The 23,650-nt window shown below is 47.3% G+C and overlaps 1 protein-coding gene across 2 annotated transcripts in view; it reads left to right on the top strand.

Annotated features, from left to right (window-relative positions):
• The window catches only part of DUSP16 (dual specificity phosphatase 16), a 198,628-nt gene that overhangs the window by 76,486 nt on the left and 98,492 nt on the right, over positions 1-23,650 (top strand). The window contains exon 3 of one of the 2 annotated variants that reach the window (XM_030214784.1): positions 5,303-5,378. The exons of the other annotated variant lie outside the window; for it this stretch is intronic. The gene's annotated coding sequence lies outside the window, so the exon portion shown is untranslated. The remainder of the gene's footprint in view (positions 1-5,302; positions 5,379-23,650) is intronic. 2 annotated transcript variants of the gene reach the window in all.

Genomic DNA, 23,650 nt, shown 5'->3' with positions numbered 1-23,650 from the left:
TCAGCGCCAATGCGGTCGAGCCCGTACCACCTGGGCAGGAAGGGCAGGGATTCTATTCCAGGTACTTCCTTGTGGAAAAGAAAACAGGGGGGATGCGTCCCATCCTAGACCTGAGAGGCCTGAACAAATTCCTGGTCAAAGAAAAGTTCAGGATGCTTTCCTTGGGCACCCTTCTGCCAATGATTCAGAAAAACGATTGGCTATGTTCCCTGGATTTAAAGGATGCATATACTCACATCCCGATACTGCCAGCTCACAGACAGTATCTCAGATTCCGCCTGGGCGTACGGCACTTTCAGTATTGTGTGCTGCCCTTTGGGCTCGCCTCCGCCCCACGAGTGTTTACAAAGTGCCTCGTGGTGGTGGCGGCGTACCTACACAGGCTGGGAGTGCACGTGTTCCCATATCTCGACGATTGGCTGGTCAAGAACACCTCGGAGGCGGGAGCCCTCCGGTCCATGCAGTGCACTATTCAACTCCTGGAGCTGCTGGGGTTTGTGATAAATTACCCAAAGTCCCATCTCCAGCCAACCCAGTCTCTGGAATTCATAGGAGCTCTGCTGAATACCCAGACGGCTCAGGCCTTCCTTCCCGAAGTGAGGGCCAACAACCTCCTGTCTCTCGCTTCGCAGGCCAGAGCGTCTCAGCAGGTCACAGCTCGGCAGATGTTGAGACTTCTGGGTCATATGGCCTCCACAGTTCATGTGACTCCCATGGCTCGTCTTCACATGAGATCTGCTCAATGGACCCTAGCTTCCCAGTGGTTCCAAGCCACCGGGAATCTAGAAGATGTCATCCGCCTCTCCACCAGTTGCCGCACTTCACTGCTCTGGTGGACCATCCGGACCAATTTGACTCTGGGACGTCCATTCCAAATTCCGCAGCCCACGAAGGTGCTGACGACGGATGCATCTCGCCTGGGTTGGGGAGCTCATGTCGATGGGCTTCACACCCAGGGTCTGTGGTCCCTTCAGGAAAAGGATCTGCAGATCAACCTCCTGGAGCTCCGAGCGATCTGGAACGCGCTGAAGGCTTTCAGAGATCGGCTGTCCTGCCAAATTATCCAAATTCGGACAGACAATCAGGTTGCAATGTATTACGTCAACAAGCAGGGGGGCACCGGATCTCGCCCCCTGTGTCAGGAAGCCGTCGGGCTGTGGCGCTGGGCGTGCCAGTTTGGCATGCTCCTCCAAGCCACATACCTGGCAGGCGTAAACAACAGTCTGGCCGACAGACTGAGCAGAGTCAAGCAACCGCACGAGTGGTCGCTCCATTCCAGAGTGGTACGCAAGATCTTCCGAGAGTGGGGCACCCCCTCGGTGGACCTTTTCGCCTCTCAGACCAACCACAAGCTGCCTCTGTTCTGTTCCAGACTTCAGACACACGGCAGGCTAGCGTCGGACGCCTTTCTCCTCCATTGGGGGACCGGCCTCCTGTATGCTTATCCTCCCATACCTTTGGTGGGGAAGACCTTACTGAAGCTCAAGCACGACCGCGGCACCATGATTCTGATAGCGCCCTTTTGGCCCCGTCAGATCTGGTTCCCTCTTCTTCTGGAGTTGTCCTCAGAAGAACCGTGGAGATTGGAGTGTTTTCCGACTCTCATTTCGCAGAACGACGGAGCGTTACTGCACCCCAACCTTCAGTCTCTGGCTCTCACGGCCTGGATGTTGAGGGCGTAGACTTCGCTGCGTTGGGTCTGTCGGAGTGTGTCTCCCGGGTCCTGCTTGCCTCTAGGAAGGATTCCACTAAAAAGAGTTACTTTTTCAAGTGGAGGAGGTTTGTCGTTTGGTGTGAGAGCAAGGCCCTAGAACCTCGTTCTACCTGCTTGAATACCTTCTACACTTATCAGAGTCTGGCCTCAAGACCAACTCAGTAAGGAATCACCTTAGTGCGATTAGTGCTTACCATTATCGTGTGGAAGGTAAAGCCATCTCTGGAGAGCCTTTAGTCGTTCGATTCATGAGAGGCTTGCTTTTGTCAAAGCCCCCTATCAAGCCTCCTACAGTGTCATGGGATCTCAACGTCGTCCTCACCCAGCTGATGAAACCTCCTTTTGAGCCACTGAATACCTGCCATCTGAAGTACTTGACCTGGAAGGTCATTTTCTTGGTGGCAGTTACTTCAGCTCGTAGGGTCAGTGAGCTTCAAGCCCTAGTAGCTCATGCTCCATATACCAAATTTCATCACAACAGAGTAGTGCTCCGCACCCACCCAAAGTTCCTGCTGAAGGTGGTGTCGGAGTTCCATCTTAACCAGTCAATTGTCTTGCCAACATTCTTCCCCAGGCCGCATACCCGCCCTGCTGAACGTCAGTTGCACACATTGGACTGCAAGAGAGCATTGGCCTTCTACTTGGAGCGGACACAGCCCCACAGACAGTCCGCCCAATTGTTTGTTTCTTTCGACCCTAACAGGCTAGGGGTCGCTGTCGGGAAACGCACCATCTCCAATTGGCTAGCAGATTGCATTTCCTTCACTTACGCCCAGGCTGGGCTGGCTCTTGAGGGTCATGTCACGGCTCATAGTGTTAGAGCCATGGCAGCGTCAGTGGCCCACCTGAAGTCAGCCACTATTGAAGAAATTTGCAAAGCTGCGACGTGGTCATCTGTCCACACATTCACATCTCATTACTGCCTCCAGCAGGATACCCGACGCGACAGTCGGTTCGGGCAGTCGGTGCTGCAGAATCTGTTTGGGGTGTAAATCCAACTCCACCCTCCAGGACCCGAATTTATTCTGGTCAGGCTGCACTCTCAGTTAGTTGTTCTTCGTAGGTCAATTTCTGTTATACCCTCGCCGTTGCGAGGTTCAATTGACCTGGGTTCTTGTTTTGAGTGAGCCTGAGAGCTAGGGATACCCTAGTCGTGAGAACAAGCAGCCTGCTTGTCCTCGGAGAAAGTGAATGATACATACCTGTAGCAGGTGTTCTCCGAGGACAGCAGGCTGATTGTTCTCACCTACCCTCCCTCCTCCCCTTTGGAGTTGTGTGTTTCATCTTTTGCTAGTCATTCAACTGGCGGGAGCGGTCGCGCACGGGCGGGAAGACGGCCGCGCATGCGCGGTGGGCGTGCCCTGCGTGCCGACCGTCCCGCGAAGCTTCTTTCCGGTTGGTGGGGGCTGCCGCGGACGTCACCCAGTCGTGAGAACAATCAGCCTGCTGTCCTCGGAGAACACCTGCTACAGGTATGTATCATTCACTTTCTCACAAACCCGCCCCCCTCCCCTTGGAGTTGTCTCTTCTTTCTTTCTCTTTTTACTCTTCACTGAACTGAGGAGCATAGCTACGCTGCTGGCGGAAAGACACTCGGCGCATTGCGGTTCGGAACGCGGCACGCTCAGAAGGCTCTAGCAAACTTTTTGCTATGTGAAATGCCGGTTCCCGGGCTGGCATGGATCGCCAACCGAATTGTGAGAATAATCAGCCTGCTGTCCTCAGAGAATACCTGCTTACAGGTAAGTATCTTCGCTTTATGTGCAGATACAAGACCATTGGAGGAGAAGGCTTCAGAAGTAGAAGTAGCTTCTTATCTTTCCCCCTAAACCAACTTCTCCTCTTCCCCCCATTCTCTATTTCTGTGGATAACACTCTCATCCTTCCTGTCTCATTAGCTCGTAACCTTGGGGTCATCTTCGACTCCTCCCTCTCCTTCTCTGCACATGTTCAGCAGACTGCTAAAACCTGTTGTTTCTTTCTCTATAATATCACCAAAATTCGCACTTTCCTTTCTGAGCACACTACCAGAACCGTCATCCACACTCTTATCACCTCTCGCTTAGACTATTGCAACTTGCTTCTCACAGATCTCCCCATCCCTCTCCTCTTCAATCTGTCCAAAAATTCTGCTGCACGACTCATATTAGCTCTCTCCTCAAGTCACTTCACTGGCTCCCTATCCGTTTCCGCATACAGTTCAAACTTCTCTTATTGATCTATAAGTGCATTCACTCTGCAGCTCCTCAGTACCTCTCCACTCTCATCTCTCCCTACACTCCTCCCCGGGAACTCCGTTAACTGGGTAAATCTCTCTTATCTGCACCCTTCTCCTCCACCGCTAACTCCAGACTCCGTTCCTTTTATCTTGCTGCACCATATGCCTGGAATAGACTTCCTGAGCCGGTACGTCAAGCTCCATCTCTGGCCGTCTTCAAATCTAAGCTAAAAGCCCACCTTTTTGATGCTGCTTTTAACTCCTAACCCTTATTCACTTGTTCAGAGCCCTTATTTTATCATCCTCACTTTTAATATTCCCTTATCTCTTATTTGTCCTGTTTGTCTGTCCAAATTAGATTGTAAGCTCTGTTGAGCAGGGACTGTCTTTTCATGTTCAAGTGTACAGCGCTACGTACGTCTAGTAGCACTATAGAAATGATAAGTCGTAGTAAGTAGAATCACCTAAATACATTTGCAATGCTTGAAGGATTGAGCAGTATAATTTTGGTAGAATTATAAAATTATGTTTTAAGACCAACAAAAATGTATCGCTTTCAGCTTGTTTTCCTGACTTTTTGTGAATGTTACCATATTCTTACCATATCAGTTCAATTATAAAGGACCACAATTTGCTCTGTTTCTTGCTGTGAGTGAAAGTTAAAAGAGTTGTTCACACTCTATACTGTGCAGTATTTTAAAATATGTGACATTTACCCCCTAATTCTCTAAAAGTCGCCAAAAATTGCATGCGCAAACTTGGGCACGTGCCCAATTTGCATGTGCAATTTAATTGAATAATGAGATAATTAGCACAATAATTGTTTTAACAAGCAATTGGCACTAATTAGATTTAATTGGAATTGTATGCGCAAATAGAAAAAAGTAATGTGTTAATGAGAGGGTCATGAGTGGAATGGGGCATTCTTAGCATTTACACATGTTGTTATAGAATAAGGGGGGATATGTGCCCAATTTAGGTGCATACATTTGCACCATGTTTCAGTTGGTGCAAATGGCCGCACCTAAATTTAGTTGAGATTTCTGGGCATAAGCGCTATTCTATAAACTGCCTAACTTTAAGTGCGGCTTATAAATAGCGCTTTTTTGGCACCATATGTAGATCTCTCCCCTTAATTACATACACCCATAATATTTTAAAAATCTTAATATTTAAAAAATCTTAATTTTTAAGTAGCTTTCCCACTTTTTACCCTGCCTGAACCATGTTTCCAAAGAAGCCAGAGTACGTATTTTGTTTCATAGGTACGCTGATGTCAGATTATATTCCACACACACACTGTATGAAACAATTGGATTCCTTTCCATGTGAGGAAGTTTGTAATTTGTTCTGGCCTTGACTGATTACAGGCAATAAAGGGAAATGCATGAAAATGATGTAAAGAATTTCAAAACAAGGACTTGGCAGTCAAATCTGTGATTAATGGTGGGTATATTAGTGTTCAATATACTTTAGAGATGAAATGTTATATATTGTGCAACATGTTTTTTAATGTGATTATCACCTAAAGTTTTACTGATGAAACATAGCTTCCTGTTATGTAAATATTTTCTTAAACAATTTGCTACATTTATTACACTTCTGGAGTGTAACCTTGGAAATAAAAATAAACAATATAACTTACATAGAAACATTGAAAAACACTGAGCCTACAAATATGTGGGAAAATGTGGGATACAAATGTAACAAATAAATAAAAATGTAGGTAGATAAAGAAAAATATGGCCTATCTAGTCTGCTTCTCCATGCAATCTACTCTCCCTGTCATTCCCTTAGAGATCCTATGAAACAATTGTACTTTTCTGCAGCTCCCAATCCAGTCTGCTTCTCCATGTCATCTACTCTCCCTATCACTCCCTTAGAGATCCTATGAAACGATTCTGCTTTTCTGCAGCTCCCAGTAAAGTTGTATCACATAACCTGGTGGGCAGTTTTCACTTCAAAAGAAAAGTACCATAACTTTTAATAAGCATACCCTCTGCCCTGTCTGTAGAGGGTATCCCAGTATCTCTTACAGCTATGAATCTCTCACAAAAGTAACTACAGTCATTGTTATCTTATTCAACTTTATTAGACAAAAAATCATTGAAAAATGTTTTCAAATTTTTAACCTAATCAGCTTCCCCTTGTTGCCTACATCAAAACACATTCATACTCATTCAACCCAATCATTCACACTCATCCACTGTTAAAATAACCTCACACTCAAATCTTCTGAAGGGGTAAAGAAATACCTATACCAGCTGCATACTACTTAAACAATATTTTTCTTGCTGCTTCATTACTTTTGTATTTTTCATATGTTAACAATTGTGACACTACATCAATATATATCAAAGATGACTATCTTAACCAAATATCATCATTATGACATGTATGTCCATCAGTAGAATAAGATTTCAACATGGATCATGATAGGCCTCCTCAGTACTCTTGACTATCTAAACACGTGTAATTTGGTGTTACTCAGCTGCTGATTAATTTTCCATGGCCAAGGTATTTTAATCTTCCTTTGGGCAAGCATACAGTCTGGACAAAGTGGAAGGCAAGTTGTTCAGATAATTATAATAGTTTAGGTCTAAACAGTGTTCTTGAATTATTGTAAATGTGGAGTCTAGAGGCAGCTTACTGGTCTCCTTTTGCCTTGAAGATGGCTAGAGACTGCTTCTAAATAGATAAAAATGTGTGTTGCTTTGGAATAAAATACATGTCTTTTAAGGTATACAAAAACACTCAGATAAGAAGGAAACAATTCTGGATTTGTAAGACTAAATGGTGGCAGTTGGAACTTTTAGGCTCCAGTTTCCCTGTAAATGTTTTTTTGTTTTTCAAGATACTCTGTTTATTTTATTTTGTTTTATTTTTTCATCTTATGCAATTGGAAACTTTTTGAGATAAAGCCACAATTAGTGGTTTTGGGATAAGGCAATTGTGTTTAAGTGATTTTGTTTTTAATGCCAAACAGTTTTATTATGAATGTGAAATTAAGATTAATTGAAACTAGATATTTAATATCTACCTTTAAATTTTCTTATCACTATTTGGTTTGTTTCTTGTGGGCCTAATTTTGTTATGAGCTAGTATGTTTAGTTGGGATGAATATTGGCTAAAGTAGGGTTCATCCCCACACACACACTTTTTCCTCAGACTTGTTGCTGGCATTATCTCCAAAACAGTTATTCTTTTGTACTATGCAGCTCTTGCCAAACAAGACTACTACATCCACTTGACAAACTCTCTTGGCTCAACCCCCCAACATCGCTTTGCCACTCTGAACTCTCTCCTTAATGTGCTTTCATCTTCAACCCATCTTTCACTTTCTGCCCAGACTATGGCTGAGTAATTTCATGATTTCATGATAAGGTTCACAAGATTAATGTTGTGTTCTCAATCAAGTCACCTTCATCTCTCCTTCCTCTAGTACATTCTGTCAACCCTCCTTCATCCCCTGTCTCCTTTTTTCCTTTTCTGAAATCACTGAAGAGGAAACGGCACATTTTCTTTCCTCTTCCAAACTGACTACCTGTTCCGCTGATCCTATTCCCACCCATCGACTCAACACTATCTCTCTTACTGTCATCCCTTCTAACTGTCATATCCTCAATCTTTCACTTTCACTTTCCACTCCAACTGTTCCTGATGTCTTCAAACATGCTGTAGTTATACCACTCCTCAAAAAACCTTTATTGGACTCTACCTGCCCTTCCAACTATCGCCTCATCTCCCTTCTCCCTTTCCTATCCAAGATACTTGAACATGCTGTTCACTGCCATTGCCTTGACTTTCTTTCATCTCAATCTATTCTTGACCCACTTCAATCTGGCTTTTGTCCTCTACGTTCAGCTGAAACAGCCCTTGCTAAAGTCTCCAATGACCTATTCCTGGCCAGATCCAAAGGTCTCTATTCTATCCTCATCCTTCTTGATCTATCTGCTGCTTTTGACTCCTCTCTCTTACTCTGCACAGACTTCTAAAACCTGTCATTTCTTTCTCTATAACATCACCAAAATGTGTCCCTTCTTTTCTGAGCACATTGCTAAAACCCTTATCCACACTCTTATCACCTCTTGCTTAGACTACTGCAACTTGCTTCTCACAGGTCTCACACTAAGCCATCTCTCTCCCCTTCATCCTGTTCAAAACTCTGCTGCACAACTTCTATTCCACCAGTGTCACTATGCTTATATTAGCCCTCTCCTCAAGTCACTTCATTGGCTCCCTATCCATTTCCACATACAATTCAAACTCCTCTTATTGACTACAAGTGCATTCACTCTACAGCTCCTCAGTATCTCTCCATTCTTATCTCTCCCTACACTCCTCTCCATCAGATAAATCTCTCTTATCTGTACCTTTCTCCTCTACTGCAAACTCCAGATTCTGTTCCTTTTATCTTTCTGCACTATATGCCTGGAATAGACTACCTGAATCAGTACATCAAGCTCCATCTCTGGCCATCTTCAAATCTAGACTAAAAGTCCACCTTTTTGAGGCTGCTTTTAACTCCTAACTCCTGTTCACTTGTTCAGTACCCATGTCTGTTTTATCATTCCCACCTTAAGTAATTCCCTTATTCCTTATTTGTCCTGTCAAGCAGGGACTGTCTCTTACCATGTTCAGTGTACAGCGTTGCTTACGTCTAGTAATGCTATAGAAATGGTAACATAAGAATAGCCATACTGGGTCAGACCAATGGTCCATCTAGTCCAGTATCCTGCTTCTAGCAGTGGCCAATCCAGATCACAAGTAGTAGTAGTACTGCCCAAAATCCCATCCTGTTCTCAGCAGTCTGAGAAAGCATTATGCAGTTCAAACTTATTACAAACTACATGGTACTGGAACAAAAGAATAGCTGTTCAAAAGATGGCACTACAGACAAGCCTTCAGAGAAAGTAGAGGGGGGAGATAAAACTAGTGGTGCAGGGAGGGGAATCAGCTTGAAAGGGTTCTGGGTAGTGGATGCTGACAGGGTGTCTGCCGCTTTGTCCAGTGATGTTCTTTGCTTTCACATACAACTTTTTTTGACAAACTGCCCCCCCCCCCCTTGAAAAATAGTGAATATCTTTGGGCTAAAGGTTTGAGGTCCTTTTTTTTCCCTTTCTTTCTTCCATATTTAGCAATTTAAACCATTTCAAGCAATTATGCAAAAATGAATATAGGCACTTAGGGAGTCTTTTATTAAGGTACGCTAGCGTTTTTAGCTTGTACTAGAAATCAGCTAGTGCTAAACGTTGAGATGCCCATTAATTCCTATGGGTGTCTGTGTTTAGCACCAGCTGATTTCTAGTGTGAGCTAAAAACACTAGAAGGATTACTTTTGCAACAATTCTGAACTAGTGAAAAGATCACAACCAAAGAGCTTGGGCAAACCTAGTCTAGGGGTCCTGTTTACTTAGGTGTGTTAGAGTTTTTATCTCGCCTACAATTAGCATGTGCACTAACCGTGTAAGCGCCTATAGGAATATTGTAGGTGTGTACACGGTTAATGCGCGTACATGATTAACACGCGTTAAAGATGCTAATGCACCTATAACGTGGCTTAGTAAACAGGACCCTAGGAGAGGAAGACATTTTTTGGAGCTTTGCAACTATCCTTGAAGGCAAGAGAAGTCAAAAAGGTCCCCAGAATTTGTCTTTTGGTTATTTGTGGATGTAGGTAATTATTTTGCTACAGTAACTATTTTGTTGTCATGTTTGCTTTAGTAAGCATTTTAAATGTATTGAAACAGAATATTTTTTATGTGGGATCTTTTCATTTATTAACTCTATCCTGCGATTTTAAGCAGGCAGGAGAGGCTTGGAGGTCGCTTAAGACCTTTTTATTTAGAAAATATGTAGTGCCTGGTTAAAATGAAAGGTCAGTTCATTTATTTTATTTTCTGTGGACGTTAGTGTGTTCAATTACTATTAGTATTATTGTTTATTACTTAGACAATTGAACCTTTTTTTTAATTATTGTAACCGGCGGGCTATAAGTCCTGTGTAATGTAATGTAATTAGGGCTATTGTGGTGGTGTATAGTTGGGTACAGTAGGTTTTTGGTGGATTTTAGAAGGCTCACCATACAATATAAGGTGATAACGGTGAGATGTGTACCTGGGACCTTTTATGTGAAGTCCACTGTAGTGCCCCTAGGGTGCCCCACTTCTCTGCTGGGATGTCTTTGTGGCCAGTCTACTAAAAATGATGGCCCCCAGACATCCCAATGGCTTGTTTTTGTGCGTTTTCCCCTTTGGATGGTTTTTCTACATTGGTCCTAAAAGACAGACTGTCTGAGCACAAAAATGTCTAGCAAATGGCCATTTTCAAAACAAAAAATTGGACGTTTTTCTGGTTTGAAAATGGCTATGTTTGTTACTGTATTTTTGGATGTTTTGCAAAAAAGTCTAAAATTGGATTTAGACGTCTTATTGAAAATGCCCCTCCACATAACTCATCCCTGTCTGTAATAATCTGCACCTTGCCCCATTTTGCTGGAAGTTGAAGGAACTGAATTTGCATTACTGAATCTATGCTGATGACATTCAGTTCTTTATCCTATTTGATTCCTCCTTGGACACTGCATTGATTGGATTGTGTGAAGTTTTCACACACTGCTGTATGGTTGAATTACTATAGGCCTGTGCTGTTATTTGGACATACTTTTCACTCCAGCATTGTCCTTCCATGTTAAGCTTTGTGATCAGGATACTGCCATTTCTCAGCAAGCTTAATGCTTAGGGGTTTTGCTACTTCTGTGCTCTTTAAAGCCCCACATGAAATCAGTTGTGAAAGATTTATTTTGTTTAGATTGAATTTATTGAACAAACTGAAACCGATGTTGAATAAGGCAGACAAGTTACAGATAGTGCGAGGGCTCCTAATGTTGTGTCCATACAGCAAGTGTCTACCTGTGCGGTAAATCCAAGACAGATGCTGGGCACGCCCTGTGCATTTACCACACAGCCTTTGTACTTACAGCATGCTAGTTTTTGCACCTCATTCATGGTAAGTGCTAAAATTTACAATAGTTTATACTCATTAAGGGTTCTTTTGCTATACATTCATTTTGAATAAATGATTAGCAAAAGAAATTTTTAATCCATTAATTTCAACAAATTATCGGGAACTTTCAGTGTAATGGCTATTGTACAAATTTAAATAGGTAGTTTATCTACTTATGTGAATTTCTAGTGGTGCTATTTATTTAACAATAGACAGACAAGGTGTTTTCTATAAACCGCGCCTAACCTTAGTTGTATTTCTTTTCTGTGCTGATTTTTTTTTAGGCGTGATATATAGAATCTAACCCTATATGCATACAATACTTCTTTTAAATTCACCCCACATGTAAATGTACACACAGTGACAAGAACACACATTTTCTTGTCACTTGCAGCAGATGAATCCAGGAACTAGTGGGTTAAGTCCGCCTACCAGCAGGTGGAGATAGAGATAAACAAACTAAAGGCAGTGATGCCGGACGGCCAGCTCCTTCCTCAGTTAGTATGTCTCTATCTCAGCAGGTGGTGGATGGCTTTTTCTCCAGCTCCAGGGCCCAAGGCCTCTGAGGGTGCTCCTGGGCCGGTGGCCAGTTTGAGCCGGGGGTGGCGGACTCGTGGTGTCCCCTTTGGCAGCATACGCAGTTGCTGGGTCCCTGCTGCACCTCAAATTCCCTCTGAACAGGCTTTTGCTGTTCCTTGCCTTCCCTGTTTGTTTCTGCCTCCTCACTAAAAAAAAAAAAGAACCATAGAATTTATTTAAAAGAGAAACAGAGAAGCACAGGGAAGTGTTTTTTTTTTTTTTTTTTTTTGCTGAGAGCAGGTTTGTGTTACTGCTGTCCGAGTCCTGTTTTCTGTTGCCTGCTTGTCTGAGCCTGCCTCGAAATGGAGTCAGAGAGTTTTTTTTTTCCTTCGGCTCAGCTGTCAGTTCCCGCGCTTTCCCGGTCCGGGGTAAGTCCTGCTGGGTTCCTGTTCGGCGACGGGCGATGGCAGCAGAGGCGGTAAAACGCTGTTCCCGATGCGGGAAATGGCGTTCAGCAGCGGGCCTTTGCAGTGCAGGGTGCGCTGATTTGGCGGGACTTGACAGAGCGGTGGCTTCCCCCTCGACAGCATGCTTTCTCGCCCAGAGCCTTGCGATTCTCGTGCCATTTTGCGATCGGTTGCAGAGCCGGCTCCGGTAGTGGTTTTGGGCAAAGCTTTTTCTCTGCTGGTAGGGGAGTTGGAGGGGCCATCAGGCACTATGGGCGGTGGTGCGACCTCCTCCGTTGCGGAGGAGGGTTTTCGCCAGAGTTTATTGTGCTACCCCATCAGGCGTTTTTGTTGAAAAGGGCCTTGTCCCCCCCCCCCCCCTCACGCGGCTGCGACAGCTTCGGCCTTTGATTCTCTCAGGGGGTCTGGGGGTAACCAGGAGATTTTGGGTTTTCTCCCAGAAGATTTCTCCTCCCTTAAAAAGCCTAGGCTTTCTTTGGGGTCTGAGGAGGGGTCCTGCATACGGTCGCCTGCAGCTTTCTATGTAGTGGCTCTCTCGGAGCAGATGGGGGTAGAGGACGTGGAGGATGGTGTCCTCACTGACCAAACAGAGGACTTTTCCACCGTGAGGATTTTCCATAAGGAGGAGTTGTCCTCCACAGCTTCTCAGGCGGTCAACCCCAAGATGGCTAGTACCAGACGACCTTCTAAGGCCTTTCCAGTACATGAAGCTATTGAAGAGTTGATTTCGACCCAGTGGGCAGATCCGGATGGGGGGCTGAAAGTAGCCAGGGCTATGGCCAATCTGTATCCGGTTTCAGCGGACCGTTTAGAGCAGTTTGCTCTACCTGGGGTGGATGCCCTGGTGACGGCAGTCACTAAGAAGACTACTCTTCCAGTGGAAGGTGGTGTGGCACTTAAGGATATGCAAGACAGACGGCTAGAGGCCTCTTTAAAATGTGCCTTTGAGGTGGCCGCTTTGACACTTCAAGCTTCTGTTTGTAGTTCTTATGCGGCTAGAGCTTGTCTCAGTTGGCTACATTCTGTCATGGATTCGATTTCGGAGTCTGATATGCCGGGAACTCCTCAGATGTCGCTGATGGATATTGGGATGGCGTACTTGGCAGATGCTTTGTATGATTTGGTCCGTGCTTCAGCCAGACTCATGGCCTTGACCGTTTCCTCTTAGCGTCTTCTGTGGCTCCATCATTGGGCTGCAGATATGGCCTCTAAGCAACGGCTCATTAAATTGCCTTTCCAAGGGAAATTGCTTTTTGGGGAAGACCTAGAAAAGATTGTTAAAGATTTTGGGGATTCCAAATCTCAGCGTCTTCCTGAGGATAGACCGAAGTCTACTTCCAAGCAGGGAGCCTCAAGGTCACGTTTCAGAGAGATGCGACGGTATCGCCTGGGACAGTCCAACGCAGCCTTTTAGCGTCCTCGTGTTGGGCAGCATTCTTCCTTTCGCAACGAGAAGCGTCCAGCTGGACCCCCCTCTCATCAGGGGCCAGGTGTCAATCCGTGCTGTCATTTCTACCTAAAGTGGTTTCGGCTTTCCATGTCAATCAGGTGGTTTATTTTCCGTCTTTTCGAAGAGAGAATTATCTGGGGGAGTTTGCCTTGCTACATTTCCTGGACATGCGGAGAGCCTTGTTTTGGTACTTGCAGATCTCTAACAAGTTTCGACGCTTGGATCATCTCTTTGTGCTCTTGTCGGGATGGAAAAGAGGTGAGGCGGCTTCTAAGGCTTCCATTGTTCGCTGGATTAGGGAAGCCATTGGAGCGGCATATCTGCTACAAGGGCGGGCATCTCCAGTGGCCCTGAAGGCGCATTCTACTCGGGCACAGGCGGCTTCTTGGGCGGAGGCGTCGGTGTTATCTCTGGAAGAGATTTGTCGGGCGGTTACTTGGGCGTCCCGTCATACTTTTACGAAGCATTACAGGCTAGACGTGTCTGCTCGGGAGGATGCGAGTTTTGGGGCGGGAGTGTTGGTGCGGTGAGCGTAGGCTTCCCACTCTACTTAATGAATGCTCTGGTACATCCCACTAGTTCCTGGATTCATCTACTGCAAGTGACAAGGAAGGTAAAATTATGTCTTACCTGATAATTTTCTTTCCTTTAACGCAGCAAATGAATCCAGGATCCCTCCCTAGTTCAGCCGACGGTTTTTTCATTTTCCGCGCAGTGTGGCTATTTTTTCCTTCCTGGTTCTCTTTTGCAGAGTTCAGACAGATATGGGAACATGGAAAGGATTCCGATTTCTGGATCAAGTTGCAGTTATTTCGAAGTTCTTATTTGGTTCTCTGTTTTCCATAGTGAGAATGATTTCTGGTTGTTATTGGTTTCATATTTTTGGCCTTGGCAAATGCTTACGAATGACATAGTAACTGAGGAAGGAGCTGGCCGTCTGGCATCACTGCCTTTAGTTTGTTTATCTCTATCTCCACCTGCTGGTAGGCAGATTTAACCCACTAGTTCCTTGATTCATCTACTGCGTTAAAGGAAAGAAAATAATCAGGTAAGACATAATTTTACCTTTTATGTGATGTGGGTATAGGCCTGTTTGTGATTCTACCCATCTTCAACCTCAGTTTAGGAGGTGGTAAATGCATCTGTGCTATCTGCAAAAGTGACAACATGTGGTGACTGATACATGCCTAACACTTAAAAGGGCTTACTGTGGGTTGTACTCAGATGTCCTGCAGTAAACCTGACATTTACATGCACAAACTGCATGCAAAAGACTTAAAAAAAAATTTCATGGGAGGGGGCATGTTTGGGGCATTTCTTTGATAATCAGTTAGCACATCGACATTACTGAGTGGTAACTGATCAGCACAGGATTAGTGTGTGAGCTTTTACCACCTACAAAATGAGCCGCATACTAATGGAAACATGAATGCATGGCCATAATTCAGAAAATAGAAAATCAGCCATTTTCCAACCGCAGGAAAAATGGCCTTAGCATTTGGGAAAAACCTGTGTAAGGGCACGCTAAGTCCAACGTTTTCTGCAGCTTGGTAAAAGGACCCCTTGTGCATACAACTTTCTGTAAAAATGCATAATAGTATTTTTCTTTTCTTGAATTTTTTAATTTTATATGTAATTTTATGATTGTGTATGTTTTACTGTGCAATCTGCTTAAATGTAAGCAGAATATACATTAATAAACTACAAACTATTTATTACTTTGATAGTGAACATTACCAGCATATGAGGAGCAAGTGAAGACAGTTCTTGCAGATTCCAATTTTGTGACTGCTCTCAAGTCATGCTTGTACCCAAACTACATAATGAGTTTTGATGTGGATATTTGAGCTTCTTGTTTGCCAAGTTTGTTTTTAAAGCTGAAATGCATGCAAGAAATGGACAAAAAGGATATGACTTTGTAAGAGGTCACTTACCTGGTGATAATAGTATGTTTGTATTGAGATGTTGTGTGTGTATAAATGAAAAGCTATTAACTTCCCTGAAAAATGTCTCTAAAGGATGCAAGTTAAAGTAGATGCATACAGTGATTACCTAATTGTTAGAAGGGCAGTTTTATAAAGCCATTTCAGCATTTAGACACTGTTTTACCCATGGGAATGCCTTTTTGTAAATTACCCTGCTTATGTTTTATTAAATTGTATTGGGCAGGGAAGATATAAAATGGTCTTTGACTAGCCACATCTATCCAGACTCCCTCCATGACATGCCCAGGCCCAGCTGCACTGACCAAAATGCATTTTGTTTTATTTTGTTTTTAGAGCAGTGGTTCTCAATCCAGTCCTTGCTACTACTACCATTTATCATTTCTATAGCACTACAAGGCATACGCAGCGCTGTACACCATACACAAAAAAGACAGTCCCTGCTCAAAGAGCTTACAATCTAGATAAGACAGGTAAACAGAACAATTAAGGGGAAGAGAATAAATAGGTGAGGTTAAAGGACAGGGCAAGTGAGTAGTGGTTAGGAGTCAAAAGCAGTGGTAAAGAGGTGGGCTTTATATACTATCTGGGTGGCTACAGTCTAAAAGCTGGGGAACACAAGGCAATCAAAACTCGAAACGCACAATAGTGTGGAACAAAGCTCCGCAACTGGCTCTGCTCAGTCACCAGTGAGTGAAGTATAAAGGAGTAGAGTTTAAACACAAGAATTTTGAAACAAGAATGTTTTTAAGAGCAGTAGAGTTTAGGAATAAGGATCTTGCAATGAGAAAGTTTTGAGGGCAGCCTTAAATTGGGCTAGAGATGAATGATGTCACAAGTGTTGAGGTAGGGAACTCCAAAGTTCAGGACCTTGTACCAAGAATATGGAATGTCTACTGTGCTCATGAATGATTTCCCTGTAGGTTGGTACATCAAGATGGTTTGGATGTGTTGATCTGAGAGTCCGTAAGGGGAAATAAGAAACAATACAACATGAAAGATAAGCAGGTTCCTCTAGGGATGGTCTTTCTCTAAACTTTGCTTCATTACTTGCTAGCAACTGATTAGCCAGTAAACAATGCACAATTCCTGTCTAGAAGACTAACTTCAATTACCTATCCTGTCCAAGTGACTATATATCAACAGTCAATCAGTCACGAAGCCGCTACTAAGATTTAGCTGCAGGGTGGGTATTGTGTTTTTCTTGCGATCAGCTGTTTCATCTGTCTGGGCATAGGAGCTGCTGCATACTCAGCCAGTTGGGTTTTCAGGAAATCCACAGTGAATATGCATGAGAGAGATTTGCATGCAGTGCCTCCTTTGAATGTTCATCTATCTCATGCATATTTATTGTGGACATCCTGAACCTGACTTCTGGGTATGCTCTGTGTTCAGGTTTCATATCAATGTTTAAATTTTATACTTTTTGTCCTACTACTACTACTTAACATTTCTAAAGTGCTACTAGGGTTACGCAGCACTGTACAATTTATTCTCCGAGGACAAGCAGGCTGCTTGTTCTCACTGATGGGTGACGTCCACGGCAGCCCCTCCAATCGGAATCTTCACTAGCAAAGTCCTTTGCTAGCCCTCGCGCGCACCGCGCATGCGCGGCCGTCTTCCCGCCCGAAACCGGCTCGAGCCGGCCAGTCTTCTTTCGTCCGCACTCGGTACGGCTGTGTTTTTGCAGTGTCGAGCCCCGGAGAGTCGACCTCGCGCGTCCGTTCTTTCAATCGACGTGTTTTTTCTTCGGAAAAGTTCTAATTTCGTGCGGAAAGTGCTCCGAAAAACCCCTCGGGTTTCGTTTGCCCCTTCCTGTACTTCCAGTTTTTGCCCCGGTAAGTTTTCTTTCATTGTCGGGGTAGGCCTCTTTTCGGCCTCGGTTGAGATTTTCTCCCTCAAAGTTTTTGGTGCTCGAATTCGTCATTTCGGATTTTGATTTCGCCGGCGTGATTTTTCCGCCCATGACATCGAAGCCTTCCAGCGGCTTCAAGAAGTGCACCCAGTGCGCCCGGGTAATCTCGCTCACTGATAGGCACTCTTCGTGTCTTCAGTGTCTGGGGGCCGAGCACCATCCTCAGAACTGTAGTCTGTGTTCCCTGTTACAAAGGCGGACTCAGGTAGCGAGATTGGCCCAGTGGAACGTTTTGTTCTCGGGCTCTTCGTCGGCATCGGCACCGGGGTCATCGAGTGCATCGACGTCATCAGCGTCCAGACCTCCATCCTCGGCCGCCAGTGCATCGAGTGCATCGAGGCATCGGCCCTCTGCATCGGCGCCGAGACATCGGATAGCTGCATCGACGTCGGTGGTACCGGGACCTCGTCTCCTGATGTCGTCGGACGGTGGTGCATCGTCAGGAGTGCAGGTGAGGGCTGTCCATTCCCCTGCTGGTGGCGGTGAGCCTTCGGGTGGGTCTCCCCCTACCCTGAGGGCTCCTGCGGTACAGCCCCCCCGGGATCGACCTGCTTCGACCTCGGCCCCGAGGAAGCGACGGATGGATTCTACGTCCTTCTCATCGGTGCCGGGGAGCTCCGGTGACATGCTTTGGAAGAAGTCGAAGAAGCATCGACACCGGTCTCCTCCCCGCGTCGGCACCAAGAGCTCTGGGTCGCCGAGGGAGTCGGCACCCAGCAGGCATCGGCACCGAGAGGACCGCTCACCCTCTGTTCAGGAGGTGTCGATGCGCTCCACTCTGGACAGCCCGGAACAGCCTCCACGCCCGGAACAGGTTCTGACGTCGACGCCTGCATCGGCCTCCATGCCTTTCTCTGCAGCCGCTCTGAACGAGAGCCTCCGGGCCGTTCTCCCAGAGATTCTGGGAGAGCTGTTGCGCCCTACCCCTCCGGTACCGGCGGTGCTTGCGCCTCCGGTACCGTCGAGCGTGGCGCTGGCTGGCCCATCGACCGGGGTGAGGTCCCCGACGTCGGTACCGCGTGCGGTGCCGACTGCGGCCACCTCCCAGGAGGGCTCCCCGACTACGTCGGCGGAGGGAGCTTCGCCGATGCGGGCGAGGGAGTCTACCTCTCGACGCCCCCATCGTGGACGTGGCTCCACAGAGTCGAGCCGGGCGAGGTTGCAGACACAGGTCCGTGAACTTGTGTCTGACACCGAGGGTGAGGCCTCGTGGGAAGAGGAAGAAGACCCCAGATATTTCTCTGACGAGGAGTCTGAGGGTCTTCCTTCCGATCCCACTCCCTCTCCTGAAAGACAGCTTTCCCCTCCTGAGAGTCTGTCTTTTGCTTCCTTTGTCCAGGAGATGTCTACGGCCATCCCCTTCCCGGTGGTTGTGGAGGACGAGCCCAGGGCTGAAATGTTTGAGCTCCTGGACTATCCTTCTCCACCTAAGGAAGCATCCACTGTTCCCTTGCACCATGTCCTGAAAAAGACATTGCTTGCGAACTGGACCAAGCCACTAAGTAATCCCCACATCCCCAAGAAGATCGAGTCCCAGTACCGGATCCATGGGGACCCAGAGCTGATGCGCACTCAGTTGCCTCATGACTCTGGACTTGTGGATCTGGCCCTAAAGAAGGCTAAGAGTTCTAGGGAGCATGCTTCGGCGCCCCCGGGCAAAGACTCTAGAACCTTAGACTCCTTTGGGAGGAAGGCCTACCATTCCTCTATGCTCGTGGCCAAAATCCAGTCTTACCAGCTCTACACGAGCATACACATGCGGAACAATGTGCGGCAGTTGGCGGGCTTGGTTGATGCTCTCCCCCCTGAGCAAGCCAAGCCTTTTCAGGAGGTGGTCAGGCAGCTGAAGGCGTGCAGAAAATTCCTGGCCAGAGGGGTGTATGACACCTTTGATGTTGCGTCCAGGGCCGCTGCTCAAGGTGTGGTGATGCGCAGGCTCTCATGGCTGCGTGCCTCCGACCTAGAGAATAGACTCCAGCAGCGGATTGCGGACTCGCCTTGCCGTGCGGACAATATTTTTGGAGAAAAGGTCGAGCAGGTGGTAGAGCATCTCCACCAGCGGGATACCGCATTCGACAAATTCTCCCGCCGGCAGCCTTCAGCATCTACCTCTACAGGTAGAAGATTTTTTGGGGGAAGGAGGACTGTTCCCTACTCTTCTGGCAAGCGTAGGTACAATCCTCCTCCTCGACAGCCTGCGGCCCAGGCTAAGCCCCAGCGCGCTCGCTTTCGTCAGCAGCGTGCGACTCAGCAAGGCCCCGCGGCTCCCCAGCAAAAGCAAGGGGCGAGCTTTTGACTGGCTCCAGCAGAGCATAGCCGACATACAAGTGTCAGTGCCGGGCGATCTGCCGGTCGGGGGGAGGTTGAAAGCTTTTCACCAAAGGTGGCCTCTCATAACCTCCGATCAGTGGGTTCTGCAAATAGTCCGGCAAGGATACACCCTAAATTTGGCCTCAAAACCTCCAAATTGTCCACCGGGAGCTCAGTCCTACAGCTTCCAGCACAAGCAGGTACTTGCAGAGGAACTCTCCGCCCTTCTCAGCGCCAATGCGGTCGAGCCCGTGCCATCCGGGCAGGAAGGGCTGGGATTCTATTCCAGGTACTTCCTTGTGGAAAAGAAAACAGGGGGGATGCGTCCCATCCTAGACCTAAGGGCCCTGAACAAATATCTCGTAAAAGAAAAGTTCAGGATGCTTTCCCTGGGCACCCTTCTCCCCATGATTCAGCAAAACGATTGGCTATGCTCTCTGGACTTGAAGGATGCCTACACACACATCCCGATACTGCCAGCTCACAGACAGTATCTGCGATTTCAGTTGAGCACATGCCACTTCCAGTACTGTGTGCTAGCCTTTGGGCTCGCCTCTGCGCCCAGGGTGTTCACAAAGTGCCTAGCTGTGGTAGCAGCGGCACTTCGCAGGCTGGGGGTGCACGTGTTCCCATATCTAGACGATTGGCTGGTGAAGAACACATCCGAGGCAGGAGCCCTGCAGTCCATGCAGATGACTATTCGCCTCCTGGAGCTACTGGGGTTTGTGATAAATTACCCAAAGTCCCATCTCCTTCCAGCGCAGAGACTCGAATTCATAGGAGCTCTGCTGGATTCTCGGACGGCTCGCGCCTATCTCCCAGAGACGAGAGCCAACAACTTGTTGTCCCTCGTCTCGCGGGTGCGAGCGTCCCAGCAGATCACAGCTCGGCAGATGTTGAGATTGCTGGGCCACATGGCCTCCACAGTTCATGTGACTCCCATGGCCCGCCTTCACATGAGATCTGCTCAATGGACCCTAGCTTCCCAGTGGTTTCAGGCTGCTGGGGATCTAGAAGACGTGATCCACCTGTCCACGAGTTTTCTCGAATCCCTGTATTGGTGGACGATTTGGTCCAATTTGACTCTGGGACGTCCTTTCCAAATTCCTCAGCCACAAAAAGTGCTGACCACGGATGCGTCTCTCCTGGGATGGGGAGCTCATGTCGATGGGCTCCACACCCAAGGAAGCTGGTCCCTCCAGGAACGCGATCTACAGATCAATCTTCTGGAGTTGCGAGCGATCTGGAACGCTCTGAAGGCTTTCAGAGATCGGCTGTCCCACCAAATTATCCAAATTCAGACAGACAACCAGGTTGCCATGTTATTATGTCAACAAGCAGGGGGGCACCGGATCTCGCCCCCTGTGTCAGGAAGCCGTCAGCATGTGGCTCTGGGCTCGCCGTCAAGGCATGGTGCTCCAAGCCACATATCTGGCAGGCGTAAATAACAGTCTGGCCGACAGACTGAGCAGGATTATGCAACCTCACGAGTGGTCGCTCAACTCCCGAGTAGTGCGCCAGATCTTCCAAGCGTGGGGCACCCCCTTGGTGGATCTCTTCGCATCTCGAGCAAACCACAAAGTCCCTCAGTTCTGTTCCAGGCTTCAGGCCCACGGCAGACTGGCATCGGATGCCTTCCTCCTGGATTGGGGGGAGGGCCTGCTGTATGCTTATCCTCCCATACCTCTGGTGGGGAAGACTTTGTTGAAACTCAAGCAAGACCGAGGCACCATGATTCTGATTGCTCCTTTTTGGCCGCGTCAGATCTGGTTCCCCCTTCTTCTGGAGTTATCCTCCGAAGAACTGTGGAGATTGGAGTATTTTCCGACCCTCATCACGCAGGACGAAGGGGCTCTTCTGCATCCCAGCCTCCGGTCCCTGGCTCTCACGGCCTGGATGTTGAGAGCGTAGACTTTGCCTCTTTGGGTCTGCCAGAGGGTGTCTCCCGCATCTTGCTTGCTTCCAGGAAGGATTCCACTAAAAGGAGTTACTTCTTTCTATGGAGGAGGTTTGCCGTCTGGTGTGACAGCAAGGCCCTAGATCCTCGCTCTTGTCCTACACAGACCCTGCTTGAATACCTTCTGCACTTGTCTGAGTCTGGTCTCAAGACCAACTCTGTAAGGGTTCACCTTAGTGCAATCAGTGCATACCATTACCATGTGGAAGGTAAGCCGATCTCGGGACAGCCTTTAGTTGTTCGCTTCATGAGAGGTTTGCTTTTGTCAAAGCCCCCTGTCAAGCCTCCTACAGTGTCATGGGATCTCAATGTCGTTCTCACCCAGCTGATGAAACCTCCTTTTGAGCCACTGAATTCCTGCCATCTGAAGTACTTGACCTGGAAGGTCATTTTCTTGGTGGCAGTTACTTCAGCTCGTAGAGTCAGTGAGCTTCAGGCCCTGGTAGCCCAGGCCCCTTACAGCAAATTTCATCATAACAGAGTAGTCCTCCGCACTCACCCTAAGTTCTTGCCAAAGGTCGTGTCGGAGTTCCATCTGAACCAGTCAATTGTCTTGCCAACATTCTTTCCCCGTCCTCATTCCTGCCCTGCTGAACGTCAGCTGCACACATTGGACTGCAAGAGAGCATTGGCCTTCTATCTGGAGCGGACACAGCCCCACAGACAGTCCGCCCAATTGTTTGTTTCTTTTGATCCCAATAGGAGGGGAGTGGCTGTAGGGAAACGCACCATATCCAATTGGTTAGCAGATTGCATTTTCTTCACTTACGCCCAGGCGGGGCTGGCTCTTGAGGGTCATGTCACGGCTCATAATGTTAGAGCCATGGCTGCGTCGGTAGCCCACTTGAAGTCAGCCTCCATTGAAGAAATTTGCAAAGCTGCGACGTGGTCATCTGTCCACACATTCACATCTCACTACTGCCTGCAGCAGGATACCCGACACGACAGTCGGTTCGGGCAGTCAGTTCTTCAGAACCTGTTTGGGCTTTAGGATCCAACTCCACCCACCGAGGGCCCTGTTTGTTCTGTTCCAGGCTGCACTCTCAGTTAGTTGGTAAATTTTTTAGGTCCATCTCAGTTATGTCCTCGCCGTTGCGAGGCCCAATTGACCATGGTTGTTGTTTTGAGTGAGCCTGGGGGCTAGGGATACCCCATCAGTGAGAACAAGCAGCCTGCTTGTCCTCGGAGAAAGCGAATGCTACATACCTGTAGAAGGTATTCTCCGAGGACAGCAGGCTGATTGTTCTCACAAACCCGCCCGCCTCCCCTTTGGAGTTGAGTCTTCCCTTGTTTCTCTTTTGCTACATACGAGACTGGCCGGCTCGAGCCGGTTTCGGGCGGGAAGACGGCCGCGCATGCGCGGTGCGCGCGGGCGCGCGAGGGCTAGCAAAGGACTTTGCTAGTGAAGATTCCGATTGGAGGGGCTGCCGTGGACGTCACCCATCAGTGAGAACAATCAGCCTGCTGTCCTCGGAGAATACCTTCTACAGGTATGTAGCATTCGCTACATGGAAGGACAGTCCATGCTCAAGGAGCTTACAATCTAAAGACAGGGTACAAGTGTAGAGTCAATCTGATAGGGCATACTATATTTCTCGAAAGTTTAGGTGCCGAAAGCAGCATTGAAGAGGTGAGTTTTAAGCAGAGATTTGAAGATGGGTAGGGAGGGGGCTTGGCGTAGGGGTTGAGGAAGATTGTTCCAGGCATAGGGTGAGGCAAGGCAGAATGAGCGGAGCCTGGAGTTGGCAGTGGTGGAGAAGGGTACTGAAAGGAGGGATTTGTCCTGTGAGCGGAGGTTACGGGCGGGAACATAGGGGGAGATGAGGGTAGTGAGGAGCCGCAGACCGGGTGTATTTGTAGGTAAGGATGAGAAGCTTGAATTGTATGCGGTATCTGATCGGAAGCCAGTGAAGTGACTTGAGTAGAGGGGTGATATGAGTATATCGGTTCTGGCGGAATATAAGACGTGCGGCAGCATTCTGAACGGATTGAAGGGGGGATAGATGGCTAAGTGGGAGGCCGGTGAGGAGTAAGTTGCAGTAGTCAAGGCGAGAGGTAATGAGAGCGTGGACGAGAGTTCGTGTGATGGAGCACAGTTGTTTCAGATAATACCTTAACCATCATCTTAAGTACTTGCTATACAAATTACTGT

Source organism: Microcaecilia unicolor, chromosome 9, assembly GCF_901765095.1.
Source record: "Microcaecilia unicolor chromosome 9, aMicUni1.1, whole genome shotgun sequence".
Lineage (NCBI taxonomy): Eukaryota > Metazoa > Chordata > Amphibia > Gymnophiona > Siphonopidae > Microcaecilia > Microcaecilia unicolor.
This window is presented reverse-complemented; position numbering and strand designations above follow the sequence as displayed.